Below are 13,866 nucleotides of genomic sequence, written 5' to 3' on the forward strand. Positions count from 1 at the left end.
AAAGGCATGTATATGGGGAATGTCAGGAAAAGCAGAGAGATCAGTAGAGCAGAGGAAAGCAACTGGAGGAGGAGGAGGGGAGGGAAAGGGGAGGCCGCTGGCCGAGCTATCTGTGCGCAAGGATGCAGCAGCGAGGCCCACCGCCTGTGCAGCCACAGCGCCCAGTGAAAGGAATACATGCCTGGCCAGCAAGTGCAAGGAAAGAGAATCAGTGCCACTGAATCATCAGGAAAAGACGATAAAACCAGAAGGAAACCCTAGGGCACGTCACGAGAAGGGCAAGACCGAGAAGCCTGCGAGCACATGGAGCATCTGGGGCCTCACCTGCAGCTGGTGGAGCTGCAGGCCCACTCGGCGCTTTGGCACACAGGCTGGTCGTGCCACTAGTTTACATGAGCACTCGCCACACCACCTGGTGATGGTCCTCCTAGGCATTTGCCCATGCGCTGTGAATAGGCGTCCACAGACCTGTCCGCGGGGGCGCAGAAGAGCATCTTCCGTGCGGCCCCACACTGAAGCCACCACGTCCACCAGCCGGCGGCGATGGACACGCTGCCGCCCACCAAGGAGTGGACTGCGCCTCAACAGTGGGACCACAGGAAGGGAGAGACACGCAACACGGGGAAGCTTGAAAGGATGGCACCCGAAGGAGGAAACCCAACAGCGCAGCCGCGCAAATCCACTCGGAGAAGCCCTGCAAGAGCCTGACGGTCGTGACGGTGCCCGGGCAGGTGGGCGGTGACCAGAGGCCGGCTCCCAGCACAGCAGACACACACACGCTCGCCCGACTGCCAACGCTGTCAAGCGACGCGCGAAGAACGCGTTTCCTTCCATACCAGACAAATTTCGATAAAGCTAGGGTAGTAAAGTAAAAGCACATGGCCAAAGGACATGAGCAAAGAATTCAGAGAAGGACATTTAGCTCTTAAACAAGAAAACCACACAACCCCAACAGCAGAGGAGGACACACAAATCTAAATGCAATAAAAAACTGTCCTTTGCTTATGAAATCAGCAAAGGGTGTTTTAAATGGCCATGTTGAACGCTGGCATGAAGCACTCTCACGAACCCTCTCTTGTAAGAGTAAATTGAACACCATTCTGAAGCGTGGTTTAGCAATAAGTGATATAAACCTTAAAAATGCTGGAACCCTTTCACTCAACCGTCGACGACGCATCGTGCAGCCACTAACAATTAGTTTCAAACGTTTTTTAGTGACATGAAAATGCTCCTGCTATAATATTCTGTGAGAAAACAATGTGATTTATACCTCCTATGGTTTCAACTACGTTAAGATGTATGTGAATGTGTGTGCATTCCCCCACACAAGAAAATCTGAAGGCAGCGTAAGTATCGAGACCTTAACAGTAGCCATCTCCAGCTACTACAGTTATGGGCAGATTGCTTTTCTTTATGGTTTCCACTGTGTTCCATTTTGAGCACACGTGGCTTTTATAATCAACATAAATAAACACAATTTACAAAAACAGTGCCTATTTTTACTAGCAAGCCCACAAGTAACCATAATTAACCCAAATCACAAAGAGGCCACTGATACTTTTAACTGTACTCTGTGGGCTGTGCTGTCTCTTGTGGTCCTTGGGATTTGGACGAGCATCATTCCCCAGCCCAGGCATCCAGGTGCAGACTCGCAGGGGCAAGTGACCCCCTCAGCAGAGAGGGGTGAAGCAGCATGCACATGTCACGTGGTTTCCAAGGTCTCATCCACTCAACAGATGCCACCATCTGAGGAGGCAGCAAGGAGAGGGAGGGCAGAGATGGATCACGTGGGTCTCTGGCACATGAGGAGGCTGGCGAGGGAAGAGGCAGGGCTCTGGGGGAGGATGGCAAGCAAGGCGCAGGGGGAGGGAGAGGCGGAGGCCCTGGGGCTGACTCTCCTCAGCCCAGTCCCTGGAGCCTGGAGCCCTCAGCCCTGGGCACGCACCTCTCCACCCACTCCCACTCTCGCCAACCTTGTCCGGCTTCTGGCTCTGAAGGACATCAGGACTGGTCTGGTAACGGATACCCTGGGGCTCCAGAAAGAAACACGTGGGCCACGGTGGAGGAGATAGGCCCCGTGAGGGTGCAAGGGCCTGCAAGCTGTACAGGTCCTCGGGACCCGACGGTCTGCAGCACGTTGGGTGGAACAGGCCCCCTCAGGTGAAAGGTGCCACTGATCACAGAGGCAGAAGGCACAGGCTGGAAGGGTGCCCTGGACTGGGGGACAATTGGCCCCTGCTGCTCTGATCCATTTGCAAGTAACTCACAGTGTGACTGAGGCATAGACGGTGAAATCAGTTACAGACGGTCCAGCCTGGAGCTCCAACCATTGTCCCACAGGGGCCTTCTGACCCAGATACCCAATGCTACCACAGGTGCCTATGGCAGACGGAGGCACGGGGACCCTTCTCCAAGCCTCACAAGGCTGTCCACTAGAGCTGGGACTCAGGGCACTACCCTCAGCCTGCTACAGAGGCTGGGACAGGCTGAATGCCTGACCACGAGACTCATGCCACCTGGGTCAGACGGGTGAGTCCCAGAACTGGATGTGGCACTTCTTTAAGTGGAAATGGCGCACAAGAAGCCAGGCCCAAGCGGGTCTGGATGAGACAGAGTACACCTGAACAGGTTTGAGACGTCCATGGCACCCGCTCCTGCCCCATGGCTCCCTCCGCCAGCACCTGTGCCTCAGGAAGCTCCTGGTGCTTGAGTAACAGGAAAGATCAGGGCCCGGCTGGCAGACAGGCCACACGATGCCACATGATGCAACGCGGTGTCCACAGCCTGCAGAGAAAGCTGGCCCTGCCCTGAAGGCCCTCCTGGTGGCTGAGACGGGCCTGCGCTGCGTGCGGAGGACATGAAGCTGTGTGTGGGTCCATGGGCAGTGAGTGACAGCTGGCCGGTTGATTGATCAGGGACTCAGAGAGAATGAGATTAGGAGACTGGAGACAGAGAGGCCTGAAAGGTGCCCCCGATGGACCTCAAGCACAGCTCCGAAAGAAATGTGTGTCCTTGCAAATTTCCTTGTGTAGCGGCTCCTGATAATGAGGAAAGTGACTTGTCACTCATCATCCCAGGTAACCAGGGCTGACACGCGGCCCTGTAAACACAAGCGAGCACAGTCACAGGAACGGCAGGGGCGGGCAGCCTGGAAGTACAGACTTCTTGCCTTGAGTGCCGAGCTGGTTCTGCCCTGCTGAGAACCCAGCCTGCCAGAGGTGGAGGCCAGGTGGAGGCCTCGACCTGCCCCTTCCTCTGGGTGGACTTTGCAGACACCTGGCCAAGGTTACACGGGCATCCACACCCATCATCTGGGGACCTTCAGGATGCTGCGCCCATCACCGTGACAGCAGCCAAGGGGCTCCCCTGCCGTGAAGAAGGTGTGGCAATGGGCTCCATGCCCAGGGACCAGCTGTCCTACCCCTGACCCAGAGCTGCTGCCTTGACAGACGGCCGCACTTGCCCATGACTCCAGTACAGTCAGCGGAGCCAGAATCTCTCACAGGGAGGGTGCTGTGCCACAGGAGGCACATCGCCTTGGTCCCGACGCCGTGCTGCACACCAGGACTTGGGAGCTGTGAAAAGGGAGGCTGGGCACCTCACAGGGGACACTGCTATCCAGAAAAGACGCTAGCAGGGAAGGGGAGGGCCACAGAATGGACATGAGAGGAGGACACTGCCCCGTCAACTGGGCCCTCCCTGCCTGTTGGAACATGAACTTGGGCAGCTCTGTGCAGGCCGTCTCTATTCCCTCCCCCACACTGCCGCGTGCGGGAAGCACTGATTCTAGCCAGCAGTTCAGATTCCTGTCGGGGGCACAACTGATCCCTGCAGGACTGAGGGCGCAAGGTCTTCACTGAGAGGACACCAAGGTGCTGACTGGAGTCTTTGTGCACAGGTCACTTTCTGCTCTCTGCTCTGCACCGTGCCCGGAGGTGGCTTCATGGGACTCTTACACTCCTGGCTTTCAGCTGGGTTTGGCCACACAGGGCACATGCGGAGGGGGCCGTGAGAGGAGGTGAGCTCTTACCTCCCAGCTCCCTCCCTGCCAGGCTGCAGCTGGGCCGGGGTGGCATGCTCTCCGCTGCCTGCTGCAGGCAGGGGACCCTCTCCTCCAGCCAGCCTTTGTTCCCTTCAGGAACTGCCTTCTCTCCGATGCCTGATGGTGAAGTTCTCCTGGCTTCCCTTCATCTGGCCCCTAGCTGCTACCTCTCCTACTGATTTCACTGCCTCCTGCCTTCACGGGGGTCAAAGATCCTTCCAGAAACCCAATATGAGTCAGGCAAAAGTGACACACACAACTCGGGAGGTGAGGCAGGAGAATCGTAAATTCAAACCCAGCCTGGACAATTAGCGAGGCTAGCTCTCAACTTTAAAAAATAAGAAAGGATGGCCATCTGTTTTCTGCCTGGACTCTGACCAATGTGTGGCCATGTGGAGCAGACCAGCACCCACAGGCATCCTCCTGCTTCTCCTCTGGAGCCACGCCCTCCCTGCTCCAGCCCTGTCAACCAAGACCTGTTCTCCACCCACTGTGCTGCCCTTCCCAGGATGCCTTGTAAATAGGACAGGTACTAGACCCACGGTAAAGAGGCTTAGCAGCGACTGGAAATATCTCCCAGTGTATCACTTCTACCCCTCACGCCTCTGGGTAAGTGGCTTATTTCTCCCGATTGCCCAACTTCAGCCAGGCTACTGGTGTTGCCATTGGAGCGGGAAAACGATCAGCAGGGGACGCTTCTGCCTGAAGACCGGCCAGCAGGACGGGTGGACAGACATGATCTCCACAGCGTACCCATTCATTCCACCCTCTCAGCTCTTCCTTAAACTCCCTCTTCACATCTGAACCCTGGTTTGTTTTTAACAGGTCTATTTTATGGAAAAGTCCAGGCAACACTGAAAGGCACAGCATGTTATAATAAAGAGCAATTCAGTTGCTCAATTAAAGTCTAACATATCATTAAAACATACGCGTATAGGGAAATAGCTTTTAAAGTCTCTATAAGATTATTTAGATCAAGACTTTATGCTTCATTACCAAGTTGTTAGGGTTTTTAATTTAAGACGTAGATATTGAGTATTAAAAGAGTAACAAACTCAAATACACACCTATTTGGTTTTCTAGAAATAATTTCTCAAATCGTTTTGCTGGAAGGTAGATTTTAGGTTTTATTTTCTTTCCTTCTTTATTCTTCCCCATATTGTCTGCCTTTAGAAAAAGAGAATAGCTTGTGTTTTCACTTTACTTCTTAAATTCAAATGCTGTTCCTTTGACTTTTCCTCATGGTAGTTTCATAAGCCCTGACGTGTCCAGATTCATGTGGATTCCTGTGCTCACAGCGACAGTCCCACCTCCAGCAGACCCTCAGCTGCCTGGTGGAGCCGCCTGCCCCTCGGTGCTGACCCTGGCAAGTCACCCATCTCTTCTCTACCCATGTTGCTTTGCCTTTCCCAGCACTGACAGCCAGCGTCCTGTGGTAGCAACCCCAGGTGGACTCCGTGGTACAGCATGTGCCTCCGAGATACATGGCTTGCGTCGATGGTCCATGCCTCTCGTGCTGAGCAGTGTTCCTCTGGGTAGCTGTACAGTGACGTGCTCACCTGCAGAGCTACATGTGGGCTGCTTCCAGCTTGGGGTAATTATGAATAGGCTGCTATGAATATATCATAGATTTTTTTAGTGAACTCTTACATTACTAAAAGTCATATAAAATGTGCCCAATTATAAATGAGGACTCGTCCTGGCAAATACACAAACTATTAACAGAAATGTTAAGCCTAAATTTCAATGAGTTCTGGTTTCTCATGATGCTCTGAGTAAAGATTGAAAGAAGTTAAGGATGCGTGCTCTGGGCAACCCAGAGTCCCCCTGCCACCTGCACATCAGTGCACCCAGCCAGCCAGGTGACCCCAGTCCCCACTGTTTCCACCTCCTGCTCACATTTCCTGACTGTGCTTTCCTGGTAGAATCCAGCAGGGCCTCCCTTCTTAGGAGATGACATATCAGTCCTAAGACCTTAACCATCACCATCTAAATCCAAGAAGTAGGTTAAAAATAAGTAACTGTGACAGCATGGGAACCTTAATGTATGTATTCTCTAAAGTATAACAGAAAATAAAAAGGGCTTTAGTACAGTGGATGGACCAGTAAAGACAGAACCTTTCATAGAAATGTCACGTATGAAAGAAATCTAGATTGATTGGATAGAATAGGAAATGCAAATTGGACTAAATTTCAAATAAGAATTTAAGATATGGCAAAGCAGACCTTCCAGATGATGGGGAGGCAGTTCCTGTGGCTGATGGGGCAGCTCAAGAGAGTCCCTTGGACAGGTTGGGTACAGAGAAATGTCAAAAATCCAGACAGCCTGTTGGATCCCATGCACCAGATGACAATTGTGGCTATGGTGACCCAAGATGACCATCTTAACAAAATGCAGAAGCCATGAAGCAGATAACCCAGCTCTTACCCGTGGACCTTAGAAAGGCGCGTGGTGAACTTTGGGATGAGCAGGAGACCCAATGTCCCATAGGAGCTGAATTTGTGAAGGAGCGGGCCAGTGTGAGGTGACCTCAGGCATCTGAATGCGAAGACCTCAAGAGAAAACCTGGGAGGCTGTGAGACGCCTGCTGCAATGCAGCAGGAGGACCTGGCTCCCTGAGATGCTGCAGCTTGTTCTGAACTCGAGGCAGAGGGAAAGGCCAACAGAGCTGAGGTGGCCGGAGCCCCTCCCGAGCTCCCGTCCCGTGGCTGCTCCAACCACGTTTGACTTCTCTGCCTCATGTCCTGCCACTGTCGGTCTGGTCATTTCCCCAGAAGTGAGTCTGTCTTCTCCCAATTATCTGGACTTGAGCAAGAAATGTGATATAATGTGGGCACAATTAGAAGAAGCCATAGAATAGCTGTCATGAAAATGCAAAGAACGAAGGCTGCAGAGGGTAGTCTCTTTTTAATGAGCTCAATCGATGTTAAATTCCTTTAAAACAATGGAGAAAGAAAGGATTATTTAATAAATGGCGATGGGAAAACAGATTATCTATTCAGAAGAGAAGTTTTAATTTAGATACCAAATTTATATTACAATAGACTATGGATTTTTTTTTTAAAGAATAAGAAAAGCAAGCAGGGTAGAATGGAGTTTATAATCAAGCCTGGGCAAGAATGATGAGTTAACAGATTCTAAGCAAGAGAAGACATTAAAAAAAAAAAAAGATTGATGTATCTGATTATATTATAATATACACTTCAAAATGACGAGGCGCCATGTTGAGCAGGGGACCAGAAAGCCGAGAGAGATAGCGACAGCACTTAGGCTGCGAAGGGCCCTCGTACAACAATTGTCTCATTGTAAAAAGATCAACCAAAAAGGTGATAGAATTTACTCAGAAATGATCAGTTTGGGCCACTGCCAATTAGGGCATGAAAAGAATTCACACTGGGGAGACACAGTGCAGGGACACGGAAATGTCCAGCCTCCGTGTCACCCCAAAACTTAAATTAAAACAAGGCACTGCTGATACCTTTTGTCAAATTGTTAAAACAGTGTTACTGTTCGATGCTGGAAAGAGCGTGATGCCAGGACATTCACCCGATCTCCACAGCAGTCCTCATAAACGGCACAGGTGACAGGCATGTCAACAGGAGGGCAGAACAGGAGGGCAGGGTGGAAGCCCTCGCATCCCTGTGAGTTCTGGTGTGTCCTGTTCCGTTTTTATTTGTCTCAAGATATTTTTAAATTTCCCTTTTAATTTTTTCATTGGCCCCTTGGTTGTCCAAGAACATGAAACTTAATTTTCATGTATTTGAATCTTCTCAAGTGCCTCCTGCTATTTGAGTGAAACAGCTGGAGAGGGTGGCAGGAGGGGCCCATAGAAAGTCCAGCTGTCACCTTAATGAAAACCCCTGAAATCAAAAACAAGTCACCTGTGTGGTCCACAGATGGAGTAAAACCACAGGGGCTGCGGTCGCAGCTCCCCTCCCCCAAGTCAATGTCCTGCCACACAAGGACTCCCCAGTGACAGGGTTTCCACAGAGAGAGAAGAGAACCAGAGATGGACATCCCGCTTCCCCTGCTCAGATTCTTCCAGAAAGTCCACTCCCCACCTCACAGCAACACGGGAGTGAGGCCGTCGGGGGCCAGCAGAGACCAGCAAGGACGTGGAGCCCACAGTGACCAGCACTCAGAAGCTGGCAGCAGCTGTAGGAATACATCATAGGTCCCACTGTCACCCACCAAAAAAGTTGAGCTGGTCACTCCCAGAAACTCTACTTGACTTAAATCTCTAGGTGACCAGCCTCCCAGACCGGCCTTAGAAACCGTCCTGGGACAGAAACAACCACAGTGGTGAATCAGGGCAAGGAGCTGGGCTAGTGGCACCACACCCGAGTTCAGCAGCACTCGGGGGCCTTCGAGCCCACTCCACGACCCTGCCCACCCCAGGCATGTTTGACAATGAGTAGAAGCTAGACCTGCCGCAGGAGTGCCAGCAGTCCTCAGCCCAGTTGCAAAGCCCACCCCATGGCACTGCGTGGGCAGGGAGGTGGGCCTCACCGGTGCGTCCTACTAAGCAAAGCAGCAGCTCCTGTCCACTTCAACCAAAGGCTCCATCCAGCCGCAGGGCCCTGCTGCCACCCGTCCAGCTGCTTCACTCAAATAGCAGGAGGAACTTGAGAAAATTCACAAGTACATAAAAGTAAGTGTCATGTTCTTGAACAACCCAGGCACAGGGGTCAATGAAAAAATTAAAAGGGAATTTTAAAAATATCTTGGGGCAAATGAAAATGGAAACACAACATACCAGAAGTTTCAGCCACAAGAAGAGCAATTCTAGGAGGAAAACACACGGAATAAAGGCTTATATTTACAAGAAGAAAGAGTTCAAATAAATAACTTAATCTCACAACTCAGGGAAATAGAAAAAGAACAAACTGAGCCTAATGCCAGCAGAAAGAAAGAATTAACTAAGACCAAAAAAGAAATAAATGAAATAGAGACTCTCAAGTCTTTTAAAAACCATTTTAAAAGATTGATGAAACTAAGAGTTGATTTCTTGAAAATATAAACAAGATAGACACACTTCAGCTAGACTAAGAAAAAAGAGAGGACTCAGTAAGCTCAGAAATGAATGAGGAAAAATTGCCACTGATATTATAGTTGCAGAGAAATTCAAAGGATCATGAGACTGCTATGACCAAAGAAATTGATAACCTAAAAGAAACAGATAAATTCCTAGACACATACAACCTACCAAGACTGAAATGAATAAATAGAAAATTTGAACAGACTAATAGTGAACAAGGAGATTGAAATAATAATAAATTCTTTCATCAAAAAAAGTCCAAGACTTGATGACTTCACTTCTAAATTCTATCAAACATTGTAAGAACTAAGTCCTTCTCAAACTGTTCCAAAAAATTGAGGGGGGAATACTTCCAATCTCCTCTTACAATGCCAGTAATACACTGATACCAAAGTCAGACAAGTACATCACAAGAAAAGAAAACTATAGGCAAGTTTCCCTGTTGAACATAAATGCAAAAGTTCTCAAACAAAAACCCTAGCAAACTGAATTCAATAACACATGGAAGGGATCATTCACTGTGATTAAGAGGGGTTTACCCCCAAGATTCAAGGGTTATTCAACATATGCTAATAAAAATGTGATATATGGTATTGACAGAATAAATAATAAAAACTACATGATCATTTCTATGGATGCAGAAAAACGTTTGACAAAATTCAACATCCCTTCATAATTTATAAAAAACAAAACAACACTCAACCAATTAGGTATAAGAAATTTACCTGACCACAATAAAGGCCATATTCTCAGTGACGAAAAATCAAAACACTTTCAGATTCAGAACAAGACAAGAATGCTCACTCCACCAGCTCTATTCAACATAGTACTGGAAGTTCTTGCCAGAACAATCAGGCAAGAGAAAGAAATAAAAAGCATCCAAGTAGGAAGGGGAGAAGTGAAATTGTCACTGTTGGTTGACGAAATGATCTTATATACGTAAAATCCTACAGATCACACATACACAAACTGTTAGAAGTAATAAATGAATGCAGCAAAATTGCAGGATACAAAATTAACACACAAAAATCATTATCATTTCTATATACTAACAATGAATTATCCAAAAAGAGAAATCAAGAAAATAATATCATTCATTAGCTACCAAAAAATATTTCAGAATAAATTTAACCAAGGAGGTGAAAACTATAAAATGTATATATGAAAAAAATTGAAGAAGACACAAATAAATGGAAAGATATTCCATGTACATGGTTTGGATTAATTAATATTGTTAAAATATCTGTACCACCCAAAGCAATCTATAGATTCAATTCAATCTCTAACAAAATGTCACTTTTCATAGAAATACAAAAATAACCCTAACATTCATCAGGAACCACAAAAATCTTCAAATAACCTAGAAAATTATAAAGAACAAAACTGGCAGCATTACATTACCTAATTTCAAAGCAATAATAATCAAAAATGCATGGTTTTAGCATAAAAACAGACTCATCAACCAATGAAACAGAACAGAGAACCCACTAAAGAAGTCATGTATGTATGGTCAATTTATTTTTGATAGAAGTGCCAAATGTACAAACTGGGGAAAGAACATTATCTTCCTAGAAAACTGAATATCCATATGTAGAACAAAACTGTACCCTTATGTCGTACCACAAACAAAAACCAACTCTAAATGGATTAAAGACTCAAACATAATGTCTGAAACCATAAAACTTCTGAAGAAAACATAGGGGAGAACTACCAACAGTGATCTGGGGAAAGACTTTTTCTTTTACTTTCTTTTTTTTTTTTTTTTTTTTTTTTTTTTGTAGATTTGACCCCAAATGTGCAAGCGACAAATGCAAAAGTAAGCAAATGGGATTACTTTGAAATAAAATGTCTCTGTACAGCAAAGAAAACAACCAACAGTGTGCAGAGACAACCTACAGATTGGGAGAAGATATTTGCACGCCTTTATTGTTTTGTTTTGTTGTTTTTTTTTTTTTTTTTTGGGTGCTGGGGATTGAACCCAGGGCCTTGTGCTTGCAAGGCAAGCACTCTACCGACTGAGCAATCTCCCCAGCCCCCATGCATGCCTTTATTGTTGAGGGACTAATATCTGACATACACAAGGAACTCAACTCTGTAGAAAAAATAATCTGATTAAAAATGGCAAGGGACTGGGACTGAATAGACTTTTCTCAAGACAAACAAATAGCTAAAACACACTTTTAAAATGTGCAACACCACCAGTCATTGGGGAAAAGCCAACTGACCACGATGAACCTCCCCACCCCTTTCGCCGCGGCTCCTGTGAACGGTCAGCTGTGAGCGTGTGACGCAGACCTCTTCAGCCTTCTGCTTTCAGCGTGGTGCGCGTGTGAAGAAAAGGCGGCCAGGTCAGCAAGGCGGCCATGGGGGAAACTATACGGCGGGCTCCTCGATCATTGCAGGTAGAAGTGCCATATGATCCAGCCATCTTTTTTTTATTCTTGTAATTTTATTAATAATGCATAAGTGGTTAATGGACAGGCATCACCAACTTGACTGACCTAAATAACTATCCTGTGGAAAAAGTATTTTCTATATTATCCAACTTACCAATGAGTGTTCATAAGCTGGTGAAAAATGTCTTCTTGGACCCAAGTTTACATAATTAATAAATCTAACTTTATCTTTAAAAAACAAGCAAACAAACAATGTCACATTTCTTCAACTTTTAAAACATTTTCTCAAGTTGCTTGCTAGGATTAGAACACAGGGCTGACAAAGAAATATGAGATAAAAATTTTTGTGAAACTGTCCATCATGAATGCTTTTCTGACAGGCAGGACTTATACTGATGTATCAAAAATACATTTTGAAGAATAATGGAAAAAATACTCTTGTTTATTTCTTCGACTTCCTCCCCCTGAAATGCCCACATTAATGAATCTCACAGTCCATGGGAAACATCGTCACACACGAGTTAGGAAGCGTTCACCGGGGCAAAGGGCAGAGCAAGAGCCATGGGCCCAGCAAGCTGGGACGCGCCACACGGTCCTCTCCTGCTTTACTAACCTCAGCCTGGACACAAGTACGTATGCCTGAAAACTAAAGACGCACCTTGCAGCATCTCCACGATGATAACAGTAAGCCTCTCCCGAGAGTAAAGGTAGCCACGCAGCCTAAATCCAGTCACACAGAAAACGGGGGGCAGCTCCCGGAAGGCCAGCAGCGCACCCTGGCTCTGCCTCCCGTCATGACAGAGGTGGCTGTCTCCACTGTCGTGCTGCCTGGGGTCAGCAGCAGGCACTCACACAGAAGGCAGGCTGGTGGCTTCCATCTCTGCAGCACGGTTTGTTCCAGGTTCACAGTGCACCTCAGTGAGTCACCTGTTCCTCTGCACATCCCATCAGCTGACCTCCGGGGCGCGGTAGATCATCACCTGACTGTATGGGAGCAAAAGGCACCAACTCCGGAAGGTGGATCAGCGGAGGGAAGTCTGTCCGTGGCACACTCCTGGGAGGAGGGCCCGGGGTTGGCCGCTTTTCTGGTTCTGTCCTTTTCCTCATTCCTCGTCCCCACTTTCCGCTTCTGTGCTGTCCTTCAGGGCCTTGAACGTGGGATTAAGGCTCGTGGTGCTATCCACGATCAAGGAACTTGGTACTATCCAGCAATCAGGGACCTAGGCAGGAAACCTTGCTCGTCCGTCTTCCTCCAAAGAAAGAAGTCAGGTCCCAGGCTCTCTGCACGGAAGTGATCCTCGGTCTCACGGTAACGCGCCCTCCAGCGATGCTCCTTCCCCGGGCACACCCACCCCGGCGCCCTCACAGCAGGCACCGCACTGGTGCTCGCTTCTGTTTGAAATGATTGATCCGTCGCTCTACCGCGTTCTTGGTATCCGTATGAATAATCAAAGGTCCCTCGAGGTTCCTCTGCCTCCTCTTCTTCCTTGGCCTCTGAAGGAACCCCGGATGCTACCCTCGCTCCTCGTGCTGGACAGTTCGTCCTGATCATCCCTTTTTCTCCGTCTGGACGCCTAGAGCTGTGCCAGGATCCAGGTCTCTCCTGACTCTGGTCTTCCATCCCCAAGGGCAGTGCTGCCCACTTGGTTTCCTAGCTCCTTTGCTGACCGCTGGCTGGGCCCCAGCCTCACTGACATTTTCAACAGGACTGTCTAATTTTGTTTCCGGTTTTCTTTGCTCTCACTGTTACTTCTCTTTTCAACCTTCTCTTCTTTTTCTTTTCTAATTTGTGGCTTATTTCCTTGGCTGATGACACTCCGAGACTGCAGAAAGCTTCTTCCAGTGCTTACTAACTCTCCTGGTGTTGGCCAGTTTGCCATGTCGCCGAACTCCCTGGCCTTACTGGGCTTCCTTGTCTTGAGTTTTCCTGCTCTTGTAATCTTGGGGGAGCTGAGCTCAGCCACCATCTGCCTGAGCCGTGAGGGGCAGCCTGATCCAGCAATCTTGCCTCTGGGTATTTACCCCGCAAAATGTGAGGTCAGTTTGTTGAAGATGTTTATCTATATCAAGTGTTTATTTTGATGTTTATCTACATAGAATTTCAGTGCAGCATCGTTCACAGTAGCTAGGTTATGGAATCATGGTATCCATGGAGAGAGGATGGATGAAGAAATCATGGAACACTATTGAGCCCTTAAAAGGAAGGAAATTCTGTCATCTGTGACAACATGGATGGGACTGGAGAACATTAGGCTGAAGAAATAAGTCATAGGAAGACAAGTCCCACGGTTCTCCTCACACAGGAGGGAAAACAGTCAACTCAACGGAGCCGAGAGGCGAATGATGGTTACCAGAGGCCGCATGGGGAGATGGGGTATAAAACCTCAAT

At 48.0% G+C, this 13,866-nt stretch overlaps 1 protein-coding gene and 1 pseudogene across 7 annotated transcripts in view; both read right to left on the bottom strand.

Moving 5' to 3' along the window:
• The window catches only part of EFCAB6 (EF-hand calcium binding domain 6), a 224,912-nt gene that overhangs the window by 124,944 nt on the left and 86,102 nt on the right, over positions 1 to 13,866 (bottom strand). The gene's annotated exons all lie outside the window — the stretch shown is intronic.
• Positions 12,128 to 13,357, bottom strand: LOC306662299 (la-related protein 1B-like; annotated as a pseudogene). Its single transcript has 2 exons — positions 13,328 to 13,357; positions 12,128 to 13,051 (listed from the first exon to the last, which is right to left on the bottom strand). The product of its transcript is annotated as a la-related protein 1B-like (transcript).

This window comes from Sciurus vulgaris (assembly GCF_902686455.1).
Source record: "Sciurus vulgaris genome assembly, chromosome: 5".
Lineage (NCBI taxonomy): Eukaryota > Metazoa > Chordata > Mammalia > Rodentia > Sciuridae > Sciurus > Sciurus vulgaris.